Here is a 9906-nt window from a genome sequence, read left to right as displayed (position 1 = left end):
GTCGAGATGTGGCTGGAAGATGCAAGAGAGAAAGTGGTGAGACAGAGCATCTACTAGGTCTGAAAGGACCAAAAGGAAGCCTGCTATTTTGTGCACAAAACATACAACAACAGTAAATAAAAATTAATTTTAAATGCTATATGCTATTTAGTAGATAACTTAAACTGTGTTTGTAATTATATATTTCCTAGTAAAGATATATCTCACTTGCCTTATTTAATAAAGTTGATGCAATTAAACATTAAAAATAAAATACAGATCAGACACTAATAGTACTAGCAACTAGTGTTAGTGCATATTATTAACTGGGTGGTGTACCACCAAAATTCTTTAGTTGTAAGGTAGGACTTTAGAAGATGAGTAAGGTAAGACTCTGGGAGAGGTAATTAAAATCAAATGAAGTATTGAGGGTGCTCTTAGTCTGACCAGTTTAGCATCCTTTTCAGAAGAAGGAATTTGGGCACAGAGAGGCAACAGAGTTATAACCACACAAACACATAGCAGGAAAGGCCACCATCTGCAAGCCATTGGAAAAGGCTTCTGAACAAACCAAACCTGCCAAGGTCCCCCTCACACTTTCAATCTCCAAAACTGTAAGAAAATGTTTGTTGTTTAAGAAAACCAGTCTATGGCAATTAGTTATTACAACCTTAGCAAGGTTGTCATATAACAATAACGCATTATAATAGTGATATCGTTACATAGTGGTATTAGTCAGTTTTTCCTCAAACATAACAAAATGTAGGAGGTAAGCAATGTAAAAGGAAGAAAGGCTTAGTTGGGCTCACAGTTTCAGAGCTATCACTCTGTGGCCATTTATCCTTGTTACTAATAAATCATGGTGGGCCCTTATGTCAGAGAAGGACACCTCATATTGTAGCTTCCTCAAAGGATAGGTAGGGAGAGGCTGAAGGCCAGCATAGCCTTCAGGGACACACTTCAGGTGACCTGATTTTCTTTCACTAAGTCTCTCTTTTAATGGGTTCCCTCACTTTCCAGCAAATATTACCACAAGCTAGCTGCCAAGACTTTATCTACAGGAGATATCCAAGATTCACTCTCTAGCATACAGAAAAATAATGTTTGGAAATTTCTACTGACCTTTTTAAGTATGAAATATTTTAGTATGTTTACACTTTAAGTCTTTAACAAATGAATGAAGAAAGGAGAACAAATATTGACTGATATTTTAGGTACGAATGATATGGGTATTACCTTTCTACTTCTTTGAATTTGAAATTCATAAAGCATGAAAATGAAGCCAGGGAATCCTCCAGGTTAGCCAGTAGAAGACGTGAGACATCATCTAGGAAAGCACAGGAAGAATCTGTCACCAGAGGTTCCTGTGTGTTTCAAGGTTGAATACAAGGTCTCTTTCTTTTAAAACATCTGAATCAGGTGTAGGGTGATTAGAATTGAATTATACACTGCATCAGGGGAATTACCAACAGTAAAGCTGACAAGGAAGAGCCATGAAAAAATGAATTTGAGTTTGCTGGGAAATAGTCTCCTTCTCATCAATGAACTACTAAACATTTAAGTATAAATACTATCTAGCATAACAATCATGTATGCTACTAAAAATCGTATCTGGAATTATATAGTTAATTTGAAATATCATAATAATTAAGAAATCTTTTTAGTATACAGTCAATTCCTCATGTTGAATAAGCAGCTAGGAGACTCAGCTAAGGCTATTTGATTCTGTGCCATAACAAATTTAACAGCAGTAACAACACATTCTATCGTGTCAATCAATCAACAGACAGCAGGAAGTTCCTTTGCAACATGACATCATGGTTGATACAAAGAAAAAGTTTACTTCATGAATTTACAGCTAGTTAGAAGACTTATACCCAAAGAGAAACAATATAAAATATGGGACACGTGACTGTGAATGACTGACATAATTGTGGATGACTGGTTCATGCAAGTCAAGGGACATTTATAGGACAGCAACTTCTACCAGATAAGAAGAGAAATAGATGATTGTGTGGATAGAGCACAGATATCTAAAGTCAGAGCAGGAACCTGCAACTAAATCCTATGAAAGCACACGCAGAAGCAGCAACAATACTGGTATGAAGCCAATTCCAGTAGAGCCACGGTGGCAATGTTCATCCTCGTATTTAGTCTCCTATACTCCTAAGCAGCATCTCATGGGATGCAACATCAGGCCACAACGGATGAATACATATCATGGGACAGGCATGGAAGGAGTAGTATGGTGGATTCAGGGACCATATATTGAAAGTCCCAGCAAAGAAGGGGCTGCTTCCTCCTGAGTGTTTGCCTAATGCCAAAAATAAACAAGAAATGAAAAGATTGATACATATAGCTTATTCTCAGTCAGAGATGAAGAATAAATACAAATAATCAGTGCTCTTGTCAAAGTGGTTAAGGAAGCCTTAGGAATCCATGATTCTTGTGGGCTGGCAGTTGAGGGCAAGTATCAGCTTCTAGTTCTGTTATACTTTGGATCTGTAATATTGCACAAAGGCTCATATGCTGAAAGCTTCGTTTCTAGCTCATGGTGCTGCTGGGAAGTGAGAGAAGTTTATGAGGTGGGGTCTAGTTGGAGATAGTGGGAGGTTATGGGGGAGGTATGTTAATGACTCAAGACTGCTCTACCCTGAAGTGGCTCCATCAATCTCTTCAAGGGCTTACTCCCAATGACAACTTTCTTCCTCAAGGCCCAACTCCCAAAAGCTTTCACCACCTCACAGTTGCACCACAGGCTGAGGAAAAAGCCTTTGACATTACAGAATGAAGGTGCAACACAGTGGGAAGAGATATTTCAGGAGTATTTGGTGCAGTGTAGAAGAATGAAAGATTTATTTTTGGTACATGGTTTTGTTACCAGGAAAAATTCTAGGTTTTCTTTAGTGTCTTTGCAACTGTAATCTTCACAAAGAACTCAAGAAGACAACACAGAGTGTTTTTTAAGCAAACTGGGGCACCCTCAAGGAGTTAAGTAGACAGTTGGCAAGAACATTACTCCATTGTTTTAGTCTCTGTCCTGCTGCTATGAAGAGACACCATGGCCAAAGTGACTCTTCTAAAAGAAAGCATTTGACTGGAGGTTTTTATATTTTAGAGGTGTAGTTCATTATCATCATGGTAGGGAGAATGATGGCATGCAGGCAGTTGCTAGAGCAGTAATTTCGAGCTTTGCATCCTGATCTACAGGCAACAGGAACAGATACAGGCCTGGTATGGGCTTTTGAAACCTCAAAGTCCACCCCCAATGGCACACTTCCTCCAAAAAGGTCACACCCCCTCTAACAAGGCCACACCTCCTAATCCTTTTAATCCTTTTGAACAGTTCCACTCACTGGTGACTGACCCTTCAAATATAGGGGGTCATTCTTCCTCAAATCATCACACCTGTCTACATCACAGGATGTATCTGTATTATTTTAAAGTCTCTGCAACAGACAGCTCTGTGGAAGGGCATTTTCCTGTCCAGGTTAGAGACAGGCCCATAGGATTGACTCTTAAAGGGTAATATGTTCCTGCTCTTTATCAGAAAGCCTCTTGCTGGGACATAATCTGATATCAGGGCTCCAGGAGCAAGATTTAGATGATTATCAATTAAAGACCTTTGGAGCAGTTAAGTGTGCCATTGTTTCTGCCAGGGACAAAGACCATTAATTACAGTCTGTATAGATTTAGCCCTTGATCTTACAAGCTGTTGATTATGAGGGAGAGGCTCCATCCCAAATGCCCTCTAATCTTGCTAGTATCTAAGCAGCTACCCAATAGTCTCAGTGGTTTTAGTCCATGTGTCTCCTCAATTTGAGAGTATGGTGAGACAGAATACAGTGGTAAAAGTATGTGCCTGAGTGATGCTCAGTTTGGGAAAAAAACCAAAGGTAACCCCGTGTGTCTGGGATTCAGGAGTGAGCACAAGCCATCTATAATATTTCACTCTTGCGCTCAGAGATTCTTGACTATGGTCTACTTTTCTGTTAACCTCCTCCCCCATTTGCAAATTAAGCATTATCTAATTATCTTGCTTTCTTTTCATTTCTCAAAGTCCTTGCAATGGACCTCAGTTTCTGACTTCAGTGGTGTTCTTGGTTGTGATGGAGCAGCTACCAAGGTCTTGGAGTCAGGTAGTCAGCTGGGATTTGTCCAATTGGGTTAAGAAAGTGGTAGGTTGTAACAGAAGTAGCCAGGTGTGCCTTGGAAACACTCAGCACCCACCATGTGCCAAGACACAAACCTCTATTTGAACACACTCATCCAAGGTAAAGCCAGGCTGGGGTTGAGGTCTCTCTAAAAGCCATGTTCTTTACATCCAACTGTACCTGCCTACCTACATCCCTCCTCAACTCAAGCCCAAAATCTGACAATTGTGAGTGTATAGGAGCCCTTGAACTTTGAAAACAAAATGAAAAGAACATTTAATTGATGGCTTAGGTTTAATATTGCTGTAATGAAACACAATGACCAAAAACAACTTGAGGAAGAGACAATTTATTTGGCTTATACTTCCACATCACTATTCATCATGGAAGGAAGTCAGGCCAGGAACTCAAGCAGGGCAGAAACCTAGAGACAAGAGCTGACGCAGAGGCCATGGAGGAATGTTGCTTATTAGCTTGTTCACCCCACTTTCTTATAGAACCCAGGACCACCAGACCAGGGGTGGTACCCTCCCATATCAATCTCTAAGAAAATGTCCTACAGGCTTTCATATACCCTGATTTTCTCAATTGAGGCTCCCTTCTCTCTGATGACTCCAGCTTGTGTCAAAGGGACATAAAACTAGCCAGTACAATTAATGTTAATATTTGCTAAGGTATAAATATTAGACACCACGCATTGCTCCAAGTGCTTTGTGAGACAAGACATATTAATGTTCCACTGAGAAGTTGAGGAACCTGGAGTGGAGAGGTCAGACAACATGGCCTAGATCCCATAGCTGGTAAGAAGTAAAATCTGGATTTGAACCTGCCCATAATCTGAATTTACTTGTGGTATCTCAAAATAGGCTGCCTGCTTTCATAGATCAGTGTCTGCACTGAAGAAAGCTCTGCCTGGAAGCAAAAACAAGAGACACATATCCTTGTCTTCATGATGCTTTCAAAAAACCTTACTGGTTCCTTGAGAAATCAAGACTAATACAAATGAAGTAATTAGAAAATCTTAGCAGACAGCCTGTAATTAGCTGTAATGCAATATCCCCATGGCTAAGAAAAGTGCTTCCTGGTGGAGGCCCTGAGACCTAACCCCCACCTCCAGAGCTATAATCACTCTTTTAAAAATTGAGAATCTGGGTCAGACGGGGCCCTGAGCCTGCAATCTGCTACTGTAATTCTCTCTTTCAAGGAATCCCACCTGACTGAGTGGCACATCCACGAAATAGCTCTATAAAGCATTGTTGGGCATAATCTTTCTACTTTTATCAAATAGATGAGAGCATTGTTTTATACCTACATTAGTGGATCTCAAGCACCACAAGTCTTAACTGGGGCCCTTGGCCTTCATCTCCACCATCTCCCCAGGCTTCTATCAGTTCCTCAAGTTTGCCTGCTGCAGTTCATTGTCTGACACAGACAACGGGAAAGGAAAACTCAAGACCCGGAGCAAGAGGAATTTTCAAAGTCCATAGTGGAACAAACTAACCTCAAATGTAGTGACTTAAAGTAACAATGACAGCATCACGGTTTTTGCAGGTGACACATGCTTGACTGAGTTTGTATGCTACCTTACCCAGGCTTTATAATGAAGCACTACAAGTTACAAAGCAAAGATGCAACCACAGACATATATCTTCTCATAGTCCTGGAGGCTAGAGTTCCAAGAGCAATGTACTGGCAGGGCTGATTTCTTCCCAGGACTGTCTCCCTGACTTGGAGACGGTGAGAACTCTAATCAGAAGTATAGGGTTTCGTGTGTGTGTGTGTGCCTAATATATGTTTCTTGTGCTTTTTCTTTGGCTTTTTTCTTCTGTTTTCTTTGTCCTCTTCTGGTATGTCTATTTGTTTGTATTTCATCTTCTTACTATTACTTTTTTAGATGCTGGCTTTTCTAATTAGAGAGAAAGACAGAGTGTGGATATGGGTAGGTGGGAAGGATTTGTGGGGGGGGGGAAACTATAATCAAAATATATTGTATGAAAAATCTATTTTCAATTAAAAAAATTTAAAAGGTAGTGAAGGATTAGGGTTTACCAGTTGACCCCATTTTACTAAGGTAGTCTCTTTAAAGACATATCTCCAGACACAGCAATAATATGAAGAATTGGGAAGAAGGATTTTACCATAAAATTTTGGGAGGAGAGAAGACACTAGTCATCATGCTTTCCCCTCCTCCCTCTTGTGACATTCACTGATTTCCTTCAGTGAGACTCAATTGGAAGATGAGCTGCCAGGATGCTCTCAGAGGGCTTTGAGCACACTGTGTCTAAGCTGATTGTATGAATTGATTTCTCATAATGGTGATAACATAACTGAAGAAGCAAGTTAAGAAGGAAGGATTTACTTTGGATCACAGTTTGAGAACACACAGTCCATCATGGCTGAAAAGTATGGCAGGAACATGGCTATGGCAGCAAGGATTTGGGCCAAGACTTATGTCTCAGTGGATCAGGAAAGCAACTAGAAATCAGGCCGTGCTGTAACCATGCTCCCAGCCACCTCATCTCTTCCAATGAGAACCTACCTCTTAGAGAATTCTTCCATCTCTACAACGTTGCAAAGTAGTGTCCCTATCTGGGGGCCAAGTGCCCACATTCATGAGTGTCTTAGGGTTTCTTTTGCTGTAAAGAGACACCATGACCACAGCAACTCTTATAAAGGAAAACTCTGAACTGGGGCTGGCTTGCAGTTTCAGAGGTTTAGTTTGTTATTATCGATGTGTTTATAAAAAGATAAAGAGAATCTGTTCTGTGGAAGTGTGTGGTGAGGTATGAGGGAAGGGTATGTATCAGTGGGCCCATGTTGACGCATCCCTTCCTCCTGAAGGACCAGCCACACAGTATAGTATAGAATAGAGTTTATTCAGGGCATGGGGAGGGGAGTTAAGAGGGTAGTAGAGGCAAAGAGAGCAGAGAGAGAGGGAGAGGGTAGAGAAGTAGAGGCTGCCCATGACCATGTGGAGAGATGGGGAAGGTAATGGGGAAGGGAGCGGAGGGAAGGGAGAAGCAAGAGGCAAGAGAGCAAGAGGAGTGTGGGGAGAAGCATACCTGGCTGTTGGCAGGTAACTGTGGGGTGGAGTTTAGACAGAATGCTAACAATCATCATGGTGGGAAGCATGGCATTGCATAGGCAGATGTGGAGCTGGAAAAGAAGCTGAGAGTTCAACATCTGGACCAGCAGGCAGAAGAAAGTAAACTGGCTTGAGCATCTGAGACCTCAAAGCCCACTAGTGACACACTTCCTCCAACAAAACTAGCTGGAGCCATGGGTCCCTCCATGTGTATTCTTTGGTTGGTGGTTTAGTCCCTGGGAGCTCTGGGAGTTTCTGGTTGGTTGATATTGTTGTTCTTCCTATGGTGTTGCAACCCCTTCAGCTCCTTCAGTCCTTCCCCTAACTCCTCCATTGGGGTCCTCATGCTCAGTCTGATGGTTGGCTGCAAGTATTCGCATCTGTATTGGTCAGGCTATGGCACAGCCTCTCAGAAGACATCTATACCAGGATCCTGTCAGCAAGCACTTCTTAGCATCAGCAATAATGTCTGGGTTTGGTGGCTGCATATGGGATGGATCCCCAGGTGGCTGGAGCTCTGGATGAAGGCCACACTTCTTACAGTGCCACTCTATGGACCAAGTATTCAGGTCTGTGGCACAGCCCAGAGATCACTCCTCTGCTGATTTCCATTCTCTTTCCCTAATTCCCCCTATACCTGATCCCACTATGATCTGAACTAAAGTTCTTCATCTATAAAATCTGTTCAATAACCTCAAAAGACTGTTTTCAGGACCAAAATTTTAGATGAGTTAAAATTAGCAGAATTACCATACAAACATAAGTGCTCTGACTGTCCTATAACTTTGTCACCATAGAAATAAATTAATAGTAACTTCTAAACTTCAACTCTGTGAGTAAGACCCAGGAAACAGTAAACTTTCTGAATGGAGAGACAATTGGACAATTCTGTCTCCCTTCTACCCAGTGAATCAACACTGCCCAGAAATCATTAAAGCCTCCCAGCCCTAGTCTTCCCATCAGAAGACGTGTTTTTAGAAGTCGCCATACGAGTAGTAGGTTTCATTATGGTGTTTCACAATATATGTCGTTGGCATTATATTTTGTTCTTATTTATTCCCCTTCCTCATCCTTTTGCACTGCCCCTCTCTGCTGATTTTGTGTAATATATTTCCATTACCCCTGCCTTCCTCCACACTCTCCATTCCTTTAAGATCTTTCTTTCCCTTTCAGTTCCCTTTCTAGGAGTCTCAAGTGTCACACTCAGAGACTCCTGGGAGTTTCCATTGCCCTAAGTTTCTATCTCATCCCAGAGGTGCCTCTCCCCTCAATTCCAATTGTCTCTCCAGGTCCTCCCTCCCTCTGTCCTCCCTCTGTCCTCCCTCTGTCCTCCCTCTGTCCTCCCTCTGTCCTCCCTCCACCTGATCCCTCCTGTTCCCATCTCCCCCCACCCCCATTCAGTCCCCACCCCACCCCAGTCCATTCACAAAGTCTATTCTATTTCCCCTTCTCAGTAAGATTCTCGAATCCCCCATTGAGCCGTCCTTATTACTTAGCTTCTTTGGGTCTGTGGATTGTAGCATGGTGATCCTTTATGGCTAATATCCACTTATAAGTGAGTGTATAAGTGACTGTCACTCCCCCCCCCAATCCCACTCCCCAGGCTCTCCCACCTCCACCCCTTCCCAAATCAGGTTGCCACTGGACTTGGTATATCCTCTCCCACTGAGGCCAGACTGGGCAGTCTAGTGAGGGGCAGAGAATTCACAGGCAGGCAGGCAGGCAGGCAACAGAATCGAGGACAGCCCCTGCTCAGTTTTTGGAGACTGGCACAAAGACCAAACTCCTCATCTGCTCCATATGTGCAGGAGGCCTAGGACCAGCCTGTGCTCTCTCTTTGGTTGGTGGTTCAGTCTCTGGGAGCCCCCCAAGGGTCCAGGTTACTTGACTCTGCTGATCTTCCTGTTAATTCCCTGTTTTCTTCGGATCCCTCAATCCTCCCAACATTTCTGTAAGACTCTCTGTATCTCTTTCCATTTTTCTTGTCTGCTGGGGGAGCCTCTCAGAGGACAGTTACACTAGGTTCCTGTCTGTAAGCACAACAGAGTAGTATCATTAATAGTGTTAGGGATTGGTTCTTGCCCAAGGGATGGGTCTCCATTTGGGACATCATTGATTGGCCATTCCCTCCATCTCTGCCTCTGTCTATGCCCTTGCACATTTTGTAGGCAGGACACATTTTAGGTCAAAGGTTTTGTGGGTGGGTTGGTATCCTTACCCCTTCACTGGGAGTTCTGCCTGGCTACAGGGAGTGGCCACTTCAGGAGCCATATCCCCACTGCTAGGAGTCTCAGCTAGACCCCCTAGATGCTCTGGGGCCTCTCCCCATCCCAGGTCTCTCACACATTCTAAATATTGTCTCTCTCCTTATCCACCAATGTCCACTCTGGAAATCAATGGGCAGTTTCTTAGAATATTGGAAATAGCTCTACCTCAAGACCTAGCTATACTACTTCTGGGCATATACCCAAAGATGCTCCACTATCCCACAAGAACACTTGCTCAACTATATTCATAGCAGCTTCATTCACAACAGCCAGAAACTGGAAACAATCTAGATGTCTCTCAACTGAAGAATAGGTACAGAAAATATGGTATATCTACCATATATTCTGGGTAGAATACTACCCAGCCATTAAAAACAAAAGCATCATGAATTTCACAGGCAAATGGATAGAACTAGAAAAT

Source organism: Arvicanthis niloticus, chromosome 12, assembly GCF_011762505.2.
Source record: "Arvicanthis niloticus isolate mArvNil1 chromosome 12, mArvNil1.pat.X, whole genome shotgun sequence".
Classification (NCBI taxonomy): Eukaryota; Metazoa; Chordata; class Mammalia; order Rodentia; family Muridae; genus Arvicanthis; species Arvicanthis niloticus.
This window is presented reverse-complemented; position numbering follows the sequence as displayed.